The sequence below is a fragment of the Belonocnema kinseyi genome, chromosome 8 (genome assembly GCF_010883055.1).
Source record: "Belonocnema kinseyi isolate 2016_QV_RU_SX_M_011 chromosome 8, B_treatae_v1, whole genome shotgun sequence".
Taxonomy (NCBI): domain Eukaryota; kingdom Metazoa; phylum Arthropoda; class Insecta; order Hymenoptera; family Cynipidae; genus Belonocnema; species Belonocnema kinseyi.
Window position 1 is genome coordinate 21,382,626 of NC_046664.1, and position 11,464 is coordinate 21,394,089.

Here is an 11,464-nt window from a genome sequence, read left to right on the forward strand (position 1 = left end):
CTCCCTGTTGAGCGAAAATAGAAGCAATGATGCTTAAGTGGGCTTGAGTAAGACTCGCAAGCTTATTGCACAGCTTCAGTTTAAAATTGAAACGACTAGACGACATGCATCAAATGTTTAGTGCGTGATTAGCTATATAACATCAAATAATAAGTTTGCTTCAAAAGTCAGACCACTTGATCAAAATTTACGGAAAGAAAATCTCACGCTAAACAAATGTAAACTCTTGACCATCAAGCAGCACTGGACGCAAAAAATAAGAGCTCTTTCCATAGCCAATGAACGCCTTGTGAGGTGAGTAAAGTGGATCCAGCAAAATCCCATCTTTTCTACTCATCCTTCTCGTCTTTTCAACAAAACGTCATGTGCTGTAGAAAATCCGCCTAGTCGAGAAGACATTTAAGTGTTTTGGGAATAAGTATGTGGAGATACTCATAATCTAGATGAAGACACTTCAGATATCTCACTGTTTTGTAACTTTTGCCAGAGTCAACTGTTGCAACGCCCAAAAGAGGAGTGTGAAATAATTACTTCTGTTGAAGTGAAGAAAGTTATCGCTAGAACTAAAAACTTTTCAGCGCCAGGGCAAAATAAAATCTACGCCTTTTGGTAGAAGAAGTTCACTTCCACGCACCAACATCTAGCTGGTCTATTTACTACTTTCGTAAACGGAGAACAACCCATCCCGCAGTGATTAGTTGAAGGACGCACGGTGCTGATCCCTAATGCTGGAGATTTGTCAAGTCCAATGAACAACCGGCCCATAGCTTGTTTAAACACTACCTAAAAGCTATTCACTGGCATTCTCAAAGAAAAGGTATTCATATCTATCGAGCCGGTATGAAGTGCAATAGTTTAAGAACGCGGATTCAAGAGAGGACTTTTAGGTTGCAGAAAGAAAATGTTAATAGACAGGTGTCTTACCTAGTATTCTATCAGGTATAGACGCAGTCTTTTCACGGCTTGGATTACCTACCGAAAGGCATTCGATAACAGGAAACCATGAGCTAATTATTAAGATCCTAGAGTGCCCAGATTCATTGGCATGAGCTTTGGATTGGACATGTGTGCCTGCGTCCATCTGCACCAAGAAAGACTAGAAAATACATCAACGTGCGACGATCAGGATTTCAAATCATACTTGGAAATACCATTTAACATCTTTCTAATGGGAAAATGTATGCATATCTTGGATACCTACAACATGGATACCTGCAACATCAGCACCAGAGATTACAAGCATCGCATTATATAGACTTATAACATCCTAATCTCATTAGTCACTTGACTTAGTCCGTGGCTATGATTTATAACCGGTTTCACCCGAATAAAAGTTTTGAATAAAAAAATAATAAATCTTCATTGAGTTTTTTAAAAAAGGATATACATGGTGATCAGATATAACATGCGAACCCTAAGGGCGAGGAACAGCTTAAAGCTGCATCTAATTAATGGTTAGAGGATGTAGAAATTTCTCTGTTCTGATATTGCTATGAGACTCCATTGCAACTGATTTCTTAAATATATATAAATATGCTATAGAAATTCTTGAGCTTTGAAAGAACTTTCTTGTATTATTAAAATTCTCATAAGCATACCATGGCTTTTCTTGACGTGACATAATTATTCACTAACATTCATTCTGAATTGGGTTTTTGATGTTCAGATAATATTCTATATAAAAAATGTTGCTCAACTCCTCTGAGATCTCTAGAATCGGCCATACTATCTCAAATTGTAATGCAAGATCTAGAATCGAATTCCTTTTCAAAAATGTATTTCGAAATTCTAACTCATACATGTGATGTTGATGACTCATTTTTTAAATAATCCATGTAATAAAACTTCAATTTATACTGCCGAAGAGAATAATTCCATACACTTTTAAAATCTTGAAATAATTAAAAATTCTAACAATATTATTACTAGAAATAGGTTCGGAAAAAACATATTCAGGCAGATTTCATCATTTTTATCAGGCCACCCACTGCATACAAGACCAGTTTTCTTAAAAATCTAGTTGATATGGATATTCTTTTAAGTAACTTTATTTTTCATTCCATTAATAAGTGGACTATAGTCAGAAGGTATGTATTTCTCAATAAGGTCCTAACGCTTTTGTTGATAAACATATTTATAGGTTATTAATTTTAAAAATCGGTCCAACCTTGTTAGCCGAAAATCGGCCAATCTCCCTATCCCTTCTCTAAATACTTTGGTACTCCTTCCTTTTTTATCATCTTATAACATTTATTTATTTTCAATCCTCAATCATCCCCCATCTTTCTATTAATTGTCTTTCCCTCTCCCTTTTTCCAATTCGTCATAGTTTCCTTCAATCCCGTCTTCTATTTCTTTATCATTAAAGAACTATCTCCATTCTTCTTCCCACTTCGTTAATTCGATCGCCCTCCCTCTACTCTCTTCTACCTCCATCAAGCACATTCTCGCCAACTCCCCTCCCTTTCCCTCCCTTAGCTTCGTCTCAAATTTTTAATGCCCTCTTTCCCGCTCTAATACTTAACTTATCGCTTTGCGCTTCTTCTCTCACTATATACCCTGGTGTCTTCCAATCTGCCCCTAGTGTCCACCTTATATACTTTTCTGGTACACTCTTCCTTTCTTTCCACCCACATATTTCTGCTCCACAACCTAATACCGGCCATACCAGCGTATCGAATAACCAAATTCTCCTTCTCCAATTTTTTTAACCTTCTTTTTCCTATTCCCCATATCTGTTTCATTACCCCTGCTGCTTTCTTTATCCTTTCTCTTATATGAGCTCTATAATCTCCATTCGTTTGAAAGATATATCCCAAATATTTTAACTCTTTTACTTCTTCTAACTTAATTCCCTTCCATCTGCCCGTCCATTCTTTCTTCTTTCCCCATCCTTTTCTAAACCTCATTCTACATTTTTCTACATTGAAATTCCATTTTTTCCATCTAAGTATTTTTCTAATCCTGCGATTAAGCTTGCAATCCCTTCTTCATCCTCTGCCATCAACACTGTCGTCTGCGTATGCCAGTGCATATATCTTCTCCTTTCCTATTCTAACTCTTCCCCAACCTTTTCGCCTCATTTCTTCTCCTAAGTCTGATATTAACATATTAAATAATTATTAATTAATTATTAATTAATTAATAATTAATTATTAATCCTTCCCTTATCCCCCTTTTCATCATAACTTTTTCTACTTCGCCTCGGTCTAATGAGAAAAACACCGCCTTTAGGTCCACAAACATTGCTATCAATACCCTTGTTCCCTTTTAGTTCTCGTATTTACTAGATAGTTCAGAACATATATTTTGTCCATCGCTGTCCATCCAAACCCTATCTGATTCGGTGGCTCTATCTTTTTTTCCTCAACCTCTTCCTTCAATCTCTCCGACAAAACTGTTACATATAATTTATACAGTGTTGGCATCAGAGTTACACCCCTATAATCTTTGACATCCTCTCCTTCGCCTTTCTTCACTATCGGTATCACTACTCCTCCTTCCATAATTCTGGCCATCCCTCTCCTCTCCATACTCGATTACACATCACACAGGACCACAAAAAATGAGTGGAGGGTTCCTTAAACCGGACCAAGTGGATTATATGTTTTTTGGGTCGCTGAAGCCGAATCCGAAACCTGTTTTGCCCCATCACATCAGCGTTTTTTTCTAACCTCAAAAACCCGCTTGAAACTATAAAACCCAGCAATATCAACCCTTAAGCCATACAACCCTGTGCCTTCATAGCTGAATAACCTTCAGGTCGATAACCTATAATTTTTAAACCAAAAACCTCAAAATGTATAACCTCAAAACTAATAAATCTCAAATCGCAATAAACTACAAACCCAAATTGCGGCAAAAAAAAACTTAGAAGCAAACCTAAAACCTCCATTTCGGGGAGTTTTAGCTTGATAATTCCATACGTCCACCACTTTATAACCTCAAAACCCATAAGCTCGAGAACCCTGAAGTGTATCACAAGAAAATTGCATGTCACAATATAACTCCGAATCATGTAGAATTAAATTTCATAACTCCACATCCCTATAACTTCATACAACCTAATACCTCAAAACTTCACAACCCCAAAAGTCCAGAATCCTATAATCCTAAAACCCCATACCCGTACAACCCAGAAACTCTATAATCTTATAACCCCATAACCGTAACTACAAAAAGACTTACTACGTACGTCCTCTCGCCTCTCAAAATTCTCAAAGAGCTTTACAAAATTGTGTGTTGGTTTGACGTGTCTCTCTTCAAAGACCAACAGTACTCTGCCAACATATGGCTATCCCATACACCCTGGTCTCTCTTTTTAATATCTTTTAAATCCTTGTGAAATCTTTCACCCTGCTCTTCACTGAAATCGCCTAAATTTTCAGGAAAGTACTCAATGTCAGAATGATGAAAGTCCAGCTCTAGATTCATTAGGCATCCTATATCTTTGAAATTTCGTACCATATTTTGAACTATAGTCTCGTAATTAGGATCTTTTCTATTTCTGAGAAATATTTTCATAACGTCTCTAAAGCTTTGTCAAGCTGCTTTCTCCACCTTAGTCATTGTTTTTTGGAATTCATTTTCTTTCAAAAGTTCTCTAATTTGCGGTCCATCGAACACACCTTCTCTTATTTTCGCATCAGACAGTTTAGGGAATTTTTCAAATATGTACGTAAAAGCTTTGCTCTCTGTAGTATTCATTGCTGGAAGGATTACTTTATCTGTTGGTATGAGACTCTGCTTTATGATATTTTTGGACCCTGGAGTTAAATTTTCCGTACTGGGCCAATCCTTTCTCACACAATGTTTAGCACGAACTGGGTTGTCCCGTTCACATCGAAAACATGGATGTTCAGTGAAACCACTTTTGTGGCCTAATCAAATGGTCATTATTTTAAAATCTCCACATATTTTCCACTTGTGTTTCAAGTACGAAGCAAATGTTGTGGTACTCCTAATTTAACACAACCAAATGACCAACAGGTAGCGGAGCAAGATAGTTGCCATTATGTAACAAGACTACTTTTAAACTACGTGTTGAAGAATCTATAAATAGGCGCCAGTCTTTAGCTTCATAAGAAACATTATACACATTCATTAGTTTTTCAATATTGTTACAGTAAACTAAATTTTTTACGTCTGTAAAATATTTTCTAAATCGGATATCTATTTCGCAATAAAAATTTATACGAGTTCCTGGAGCTAGGCAATTTTTCTCTTTTAATTTGGACGCCATTAGTTCAGAAATTCCTTTTGGAAGAGTGATGGGACAACTAGCGCCGCGCTGAAGATATTAGGAACTAATCAACTTAGGACAGTTGCAGGGTCAAGTTAAAATCTGAAATATGGACAGATGCACAGGGCTGTTGCTAGTGACCAAATAGACTTAACCTAGAAGTTATTTTGTTTTAAAGTATTAGAAGACTAACAAAATTTATTTTCTCCATAAAGCTATTTAATGCTTAAAGTTTCTAAAAATATGTTTATCTCATTTCATGAAACAACCCCATTATCAAAAAAAGAAAGCATTTCGCTAAGTTTCTTAAATGCTTTCAAGAACTTTCAATCTAAAAACTGGAACACTTGAATCCACGAGTGTGGAAAGCTTGAGAGCATTTACCCCGAATAGCCGGAGGGACTTATCGAACGCGAAAGTTGGCGAAATAAAGTGACAAAGATTTCGCATCAGTCTTGCGGAAGTTTCGACGCCCTCGAAATTTCACGGGTTGGCCAAAAGAGGAGGAATTTTAAAACTTGTCCGATGCCAACGCCGCAGAAGTTAAATCGATACGTCGATTTGCATATTTATAAGCTCAATAATAAATAGGTTCCTGGGTGCCGAAAGTCTTCCGGAAGTTCTAAATAGGTGATGAGGAAGGAGCTTCCAGAAACTTAACTTTACTACCAAAAAGCTCCATCCGCTATACGGGCTACTTTCTAATATTTACTGTCATTTTACTGACCTAATATCAGGCGCATCGACTTTTAGTAGATATTTCTTTCATATTTTTTGTTTCATTTTTTCTTATAGCAACCCTATAAGGGGTTCCCTTTGGTGTTAAAATTACTCTTATTTAAAGGCAGAACTAAAAAAATATATTTTCGGGGTTTTTCAATTTGGTTTTTGTAAAGAAAATATTTATTTGGAAACAGCTGAAAAATGCCGAAGGAGAAAATTTTAGAAATATAAAATTTCTAAAATTCGAAAATGTCGACATTTTTAAATCCCTAATTATTAAAATATCAGAATAATAAAATTTCCGAGAGGATTTAATATTTCCAAATTTAGAAATATCTGACAACAGAAAATCTCCGAAATGAAATTTCCTATATTGTAAAATTCCCCAAAAAAGAAAATATTAGAAATATAAAATTTCTATAACGATTCGAGATTTTTATGTTTCAGCAATGCTATTATTCCAAGAATTTTATATTTCGGTAGTTTTATCATTTTGGCATTTTATTTTTTGGAATCTTTGCAATTCCAAATTTTCACATTTCGGCAATTTTATCAATTTTTGAATGTTTCATTTTTTAATTTATTTTCAAGAATTTTAATTTCCGGAATTTTCAGATTTTGGCAATTTTATCATATCGAAAATTTATTTTTCGGATTTTGCTTCAGTCGAGAGAAACATTTCCTTTTTGAAGAATTTATTTGTAGGATTTTTCCTTTTCAGGAATGTTTATATTTTTGAACTTTTATCATTCTTTCAGCAAATTATTTTTCGGAATCTTTCCAATTACAAATTTTTATATTTCGGAAATTTTTCAAATGAAGGAATTTTATATTTCGAAATATTTCTTTTTGGAGAATTTACTTTTTCGGAATTTTTATATTTTGGATTTTTTTTTCATTTCGGGAATTTATTTTTTGTGTTTTTTTTAATTCGAGATTATTTAGAATTATTCAGTATTTTTTTATATAAGGAATTTTCTCATTCAATGATTATTCTTGCAGGGAATTTGATTTCAAGTTTACGTTATATTTCAGCAATTTTATAATTTCAAAGATAAATTTTTCGTTTTTTTTTCAATTTGAGATTTTTATATTTCGGCCATTTTATTCTTCCATGAGTTTACTATTTATAATTTTTTCATTTTCGGGTTTTTTATATTTAGTAATTTTTATGTATCATTTCAAGAGTTTTACAATTATAAAATTTTCTTTATCGGGAATTTTCTTTTGAGGAATTTTGATACTTCGAATTTTATCATTGCGGAAATTTATTTTTCAAAATTTTTCTTTTTCGAAATTTGTATATTTTCGCACATTAATCATTATTTCAGTTATTTATTTTTGGGCATTTTTCCTATTTTTAATTTATATATTTCGGCAAATTTATTATTTCGGCGATTTACTTTTAAGAACATTTGCAATTCGGGATTTTTATATTTCGGGAATTTTATTTTTTAGAAATTTCATTTTTTAAAGGTTCTTATAATTCGGCAATTCTATCAATTTGGAAATTTATTTTTCGGTATTTTTCTAATACTGGATTTTTATATTTCAGCAAGTTTACCATTCCGGGAATTTATTTTTTGTGCTTTTTATATTCTAGCAGTTTTATAAATGAAGGAACTTTCTATTTTGAAAATTATCTTTTTGGAGAATTTCGTTTTTCAGCATTTTTATATTTTGGCAACTTTTTCGTTTCAGGAATTTATTTTTCAGCATTTTTCTTAGAAATTTTTATATTCCAGCAATTTCATCAATTCAGAAATCCATTTTTCGTGAATTTGATTTTTTAGGAATTTTATTTATTAGAGTTTTTTCATTTTAGAAATTTTATGTATTATTTAGAGAATTTTACAATTACAATATTTTCTTTTTCGGAAATTTTCTACTACGCGATTTTTATACTTCGAATTTTATCATTTCGGGAATTTATTTTTCAACATGTTTCTACTTCGAAATTTTTAGATTTCGGTACTTTCATAATTATTTCAGTAATTTATTTCTAGGCATTTTTCCAATTTGGAATTTTTATGTTTCGGTAAATTTATTATTTCGAGAATTTTCTATTTCAAATACTATCTTTTACGGGATTTTTTATTTCGGAAAATGTATCATTTTGTGAATTTTTTTTCGGAATCTTTCCAATTCCAAATTTCTATATTTCGGAAATTTTATAAACGAAGGAATTTTGTATTTCGAAATATCTCTTATTGGAGAATTTTGTTTTTCGGAATTTTTATATTTTGGCCATTTTTTCGCTTTGGGAATTTATTTTTTGTGATTTTTTTAAATTCGAGATTATTCAGGATTAAACAGGATTTTTTTAGAATTGAAATTTTCTTTTTCAAGGATTTTTCTTCCAGCAAATTCATTTTTTGGGATTTTTCAAATTTGGAATTTTAAATTACGGTAATTTCATTATTTCAGGGATTTATTTTTCAGGATTTTGCCAATTCGGGGTTCTTATATCTCGGAACTTTCATAATTTCAGGAATTCATTTTTCGAATTCTTTTCAATTTAAAATTTTTATATTTTAGAAAATTTATCAACGTATGAATTTTTTATTTCGAAAATTTTCCTTTTCCAAAATTTTTTTTTCCGAGATTTTTAAATTTCAGCAACTTTATAGTTTCGGGAATTTATTTTTCGGGATTTTTCCAATTCGAGAGTATTCAGTATTATCTAGGATTTTTATATATCAGAATTTTTTTCATTCAAATATTTTCCTTCTAGTGAATTAATTTTCAGGATTTTTTATATTCGGAATTTTTATATTTCAGCAATTTTATAATTCCGGGGATATATTTTTTGAGTTTCTTTTTCAACTTGAGCTTTTTATATTTCAACAAATTTTATTATTGCGGAAGTTTTCTATTTAGAATATTTTCTTTTCGGAGAATTGTATTTTTCGGGATTTTTATATTTCGGCAATTTCATCATTTCGGGAAATCATTTTGCGGGAATTTTATTTTCTAGGAATTTCATGTTTCGGCGGGATTTTTACATTTCGGCAATTTCATCAATTTGGAAATTTAACTTTTGGGTGATAAAAACTGTTTTGCGAATTTCATTATTTGGAAACTTTTTAATTCGGGAATTTTTGAATTCTAGATTTTATAATTCATGGGATTTTATATTTCGAATATTTTTTATTTCGAAGATTTTTCAGTCGTCTCAAATTCACAAATTATGAAATTTGTGAATCTAAACAATTAAACATTGTTGAATAGTAAAAAAATGAATTAAATACGTTTTGATCAATAAATTTTGTTATCATTTATTTGTTTAATAATAATTTTTCAATTGATAAGATTCAAGAATTTCAGCATTCTGAGATTTTCCTGGGTCGGCAAATTTATAAGGTCTTTAATCGGAAATTCTCAAATTCGGTAATATTCTGAACTTGGGAATATTATTATTCAAGAATTGGCCAATTTTCTTTTCAGAGAATTTTATTTCCGCCGATACTTTAGTTGTGCCGAATTTGACGTTTTACTATGCTCGAAAATAGTGAATTTCCAATATTCACTAGTTTCAGGAATATGAAAATTCGGGTTTTAAAATTTCGGAACTTTTGGATATACCGATTTTCGGTGGTTTCATTTTCTTTCCGGAATTTGAATTTTTCGCAAAATTATTTTTATGATATTTTTCCAAAATCAGAAATTTAAAAATTCGAAAAATCCTTATCAGCTCGTACATTCTTCACATGCAAAAGTAAAAACCCTCATTAAGAGAGTTTATTTAAATAATCAATGAAAAAAAGTTCGAGAGAGCCCTCAATATTTACCTTTAAATCTAACAAAAATTTAAGTTATCTATTTGAATAAAAATAGTGTATTTTATGCCTATCGAATTAAAAAATCCATCACGAACAATTATTTTTAAAAAACATTTTTTTAAACTGGCTTGAAGGACCCTCATTATTTTGTTTAAAACTGCTCAAATTCTGCGTGATTTATTTTCCTAAAATAAGTATATTCTACACTTTTCGAAGTGATAGTACAAAGAGCCATTATTTAAATTAAATAAATATTTTATTACAAAAAGAAAGAAAACAAATTGAGCACCCCTGCACACTGTTTTATTAAGTATTTGAGAAAAAATCCTCGTTTTCTACCACCCTCGTAACCACTCCAATTAAATTCTAAAAAAGATTTTAGTTTTCTAAACATGCGAGAGTATTAAATCCCACAAGGGAAATAATTACTTACCTTATTTGTGTGCCTTAAGCTAAGTCAGAAAAGAGGTTCCGCACGTGCGCGTTCGCATCTCGGCGTCCGCGCCCCTGTTTCAAAATCAAACGGACCCTTCAAATTTCTCCTAATGGACGGAACATCAAGGCCATATAGAACGATTTGATTAGGGAACCCTCCTAGTTCCTACCGTTCAAAAAGGCTGACTTAGTCTCGCCCAAGGGCAAATAAGAACACGAGTACAGTAGTAGAAAGGACTCTTTGGTCGTCGAACCTTAATTTTTCCCGAACTCCTTCCGTCTTTAGTGCTGAATGAATGAGGCAATAAATGGCCCGTTACTGCAGTACTTTATCAGAAAAAGAGGAACGAGTTCCATTATATCACATTTTTATTCGCAAAGTCTGAAATGTACTGTTAACAGAAAATTGAGTGCCGCATTTATAGAACCAGCCAAGTCAGTGACCCATAAAATTCCCAAGTAGCAATTTTCAGTCAAATCAGGTTTGCTTTCATAAATTGGATCCACCATATTGGATTCGCATTTTCGAATTTTAAAATTTTGACTATATTTGAAATCAGCGACCCGAAAAAAATCCACGGCTATACATTTTTCGTTAAAAAGTTTCTTTAAAATTTCAATCTTTAGTCATTTTTAGTCTAATGGGATTTTCTTTTACAATTTCGAACCACCACATTGAATTCGCTTTTTCGAATTTTTACCAAATTTAAAGTCAAATAAAATATTCCGAATCAGAAAAACAGCCAGGAAATTCGAAACAACTAAGCCGAAATTTCTGGACGCCTAATCCCAGCCTTTCTTAAATGCTAAATTCTATTAATTGTTTTTATATGTTTAATTAATTTATTCTTAATAAATGTATCAAATTTATAAGAAAGAAAAACAAATTTATAATTCTTTGAATTCAGATATATATATATTTTTCACTCGTTTTGTCTTTTTTTATTAAAAAATCTGCAAATATATTTTTTATCTCAAATATTTCTTAAATAAAAAATATAAAAAAACATTTATGGGATGTAGGAGAGGGAAATACAATAAAAAAATAATCTGCATCTGATGCACTTTATTGGTCGAGTACAATGATAATAATAATACACTTGGCAATTTGATCGGCAGCAGGATCAACTTTTATATACAACTATATACAATCCGAAACTCACCTTCGGTTTTTTTTTTGTAAATCGTCTATCATCTAAACCTAAATTATTTCTGCTGCAATTTAGAACAGAAACACGAACTCGGAAACCTTATTTTTGGGTTCCTTTCGACAACGTTTCGT